The following is a 3,612-nucleotide window of genomic DNA, read 5'->3' on the forward strand; positions in this document are numbered from 1 at the left end:
GCCATCTATACACCGCAGGAGGCCGCACGGCGCCATCTATACACCGCAGGAGGCCGCATGCAGTCAAGCACACACACAAACATATACAGACATATACATACACGCATAAACACATTTGAAACACAAAAATACATATAAACAGACATCACACAATGATATCTGCCTGCACACACACACACACACACACACACACACACACACACTCACTCACTCACTCACTCAATCACACCATCCCCCAGCTCGGTTCCAGTCCTCCAGCTCTCCGGTTCAGCAGTGCAGCGCGCACTGCATGATGTCACACTAGCAGACACGGCCGCGCACAGGGCCGTGTCTCCTTGCTGTGACGCGGCCGGGCCAGCACACAGGGAAGTTAACAGGTGCAGTGCTGGCCCGGCTGAAGTAGAAGCAGTGGCCGTGCGCCGCTGCTGGGGGAGCGGTCCGGGGGCCCCCCGCCTCTGACTGCCGGTATGTGCCGCACATATTATAATGAGGGCAATCTGGCCATGGACCCCCGGGAGCCCTGGGCGGTAGCCCAGATTGCCCTCATTATAATCTGCCTATGATGCTTTACCTCCGCCAACAAGCAGCAAATGTACTAACCACAGATAGGATTTCTGACATGGACACTCAGTGATTGGTAATTGAGCCAATCATAAAGGCAATATCTGACATAGCTACACAGTTATTGTCCATAATAATCAACCACATTACCTACTTTCCAGGTGAGTATTGTGCTAGCATAGACATGATATCAAGCACAGCTACGCAGTCACCCTTCACATAACCAGTATGCTCTGCCCATCGAGACAACATCTAAAGAATCACCATCATAGACCTCTCTGCTTAAAGTGATAGCCACAAATAAAACATGTACAACTCATGATTCATTCCTTTGTCGGCTTTCTTCTTGACATGTTCTCTTAAACTTTTTCTTCCTAGAGATGGCCTGGTATTCTGATCTACACAACAAGAATTCGGCCTCTTCGCCTGCAACCCTTAAGATCATGCAAAAGCCTCCCTCCAAGCACACACATCATGATGTACATTCTTAGGCTACCTACCTGTGCGCTAACTATATGAGTAGAACTACTCCCGTCCCAAGTCTCTGAGGGGCGGCTTTTTTGGATATATGTGAACCTCAATATTTTTATCATCTAGGGTATGTCATGCACCCAATTTTAATGAGGTATTCTCAAGTTACTAAATTGCATTAGTTAGACTACATGAAAATAAGCAAGTTTGCAACTGACTTGCTTTTTCTATTTTTTATAGATTACAGCTGATTTCCATAGAGCTTGACCACCAGTACCTGCCCAGACTCTGGCCCAGTGTGTGCAGTCGTTCCATTCCAGGAGAGGGGTTAACTCTTACCATACAAGTTAGCTCTCTCCAGCCCTTTGATTTCTATACAGCAATCAGTTGCTCACCTCCATCCCCTTCCCGAAGAGCTGCTCTTAACAATCCCGTAGAATAACAATCCCTGACACCTAGCATCACTGCTCTCACTGTCTGGAGCTGTGTGCTTGTTCAAATGTCCTGGTATATCTGTGTGTAAACTGTAACATCCCTGGCAGCGTGTCTGCATGGCTTCCCATCCCCCACCATGCAAAGACGCCGACATACTCAGCAGTCCAGGCCGTGCAGTGTGTATCTTATCCTCTGCTTGCTGTGCATGCTTCCTGGCTACCTGCTAGGGCGGCCGCACCTGCACTTCCTGATTCTTAATAGAACAGTGTGCGGATTCCTAATGTGTCCCCAGCCTATTGCTGATAGGCACTGGCTACTTAAAGCAGCTCCACCCTGTGGGAGGGGCATCAGCAACGCGTTCTTTCAGTGTGTGCTTGCAATGGAGTTGCCAGGTCCTGTCTCTAGTCTGTTTTCTGCCACCCTGGGGGCCGCATTCCCAGGCCTGTACCCTGAACCTATACATATCGTGCCTGATTCTGCCACCCTGGAGGCTGTATATCCAGGCCTGTATCCTTATCCTGTTCTTGTGTCAGTTCCTGTCTGAACTGTGTCCTATCCCAGAACCTGTTTGTATCTATGTCTGATCATTCCCTTTACCTTCTGTGTCTGTTCCAGTACCTTTCTCATAACCTGCAGTGTCTGAACTAGAATTCATCTCCAATCTGTTGTCTCTGTACTCCATTTTGTGAGTCGTGTGTTCACTCGCTACTTCATAGAAAGTACCTTCTGTTAATCTGACTGTCTGTCCTGGGTATTTATCCTCTGTGTAGTTGCTATTTTCCTGACCCTGTCTGTTCCATGTGAATAGAGCCCTGTCTTGCCTGTCAGCGCCTGTATTCCTGCCTGTAGTGGGCCCTATGAGTTCCTGTATTCCTGCCTGTACTGGGCACTATGCGTTCCTGTCTGTATACCAGCCGTACCAGCACCTGTATGCCAGCCAGACCTGCCAGTGCTTAGCGGCATACCAGCTGAACCTGCCAGTACCGGCATACCTTGTTGAATGTCAGCAGCCATGTGACCGAGGTCTGGCCTGGTGTAGCACCTGACTCACCTCCCTCGTCCCTCCTCGGATCACGGAGTCGTTAAGCCGCCGTACATCCAAGGTCGGATTTGGTGGGTGAGGTCCCTATTCATGCCCCTCAAGGCATTCCTCAGTCTGTGGCCCAGTGGGACCACAATCCACGCTCATGCCAGACATTTCAGGCGTGAGCGTAACATAAATATAATGATAGTGTAAACTCCAGGACAAACCACTCATAGCTGAAGCTGCAGCTCTAGTTATGGCATGTTTTCAAGCATTTCCCTATTGGCGTCTCTATGAGAAAAAGGGCTAAAAACAAAAATGCTTGTATAAAAAAAAAAAATTGCATGAAATTCAAGGCGTTTTTTTAAAAAAAGCCACTAACAGCCAGCAAAGAATTTTGACAGAAGTAGATATTAACCCTTCATGCTCCATGTTGTACTATTACTTCATGGAGCATCTCAGGAGATTGATGCGGGCAAAGATACACCCACCTCCAAGCAAGAGCGATACCAGCTATATTATACATCTGCCACTAACAGCAACGAAAGAAGTGCCCCCTGATCGCTGCTGTCAATCAGTGACTGTGGCATTTAAGCACCACGATCCGCCCTGGACATTAGTTCCGGCGCCCATTGGCCTATACGATGGATTGCTATGACAGCCAGGGGCCCATGGGTCTGCCTCAGGTGAACTCTTCTGTGACATCAGGCATTGCTGTATAGTTAATATGATGGTTCAAGTCCCCTAAGGGGACTGACCAATATAGTAAAAAATAGAAAAAAAAAATGGAATCACCTCCCTTTTCCACATTTAATAAAGAAATGTAAAAAAAAAAATTATACACACATTATATGCACAGACATATTTGATATCATTGCATCTAGAAAAATGCGATCCATCAAGATATAAAATTAATTAAATCTAATGGATGACGCTATAAAGGGAAAAAAACAGCAAAATTGCAGTGTTTTGGTCATCACAATAATGCTAAAATATACAATTAGAAGTGATCAAAGCAAGGTATGTAATTCAAAATTGTATGAATAAAAACACTAGTCTTCCATGCAAAAAAACAAGCTCTCAAACTCCTGCATTGATAGGAATAGGATATTACATGTTGG

This window comes from Phyllobates terribilis, unplaced genomic scaffold (genome assembly GCF_046119375.1).
Source record: "Phyllobates terribilis strain yellow unplaced genomic scaffold, ASM4611937v1 Scaffold_10__3_contigs__length_209671492, whole genome shotgun sequence".
In the NCBI taxonomy this organism is placed as follows: domain Eukaryota; kingdom Metazoa; phylum Chordata; class Amphibia; order Anura; family Dendrobatidae; genus Phyllobates; species Phyllobates terribilis.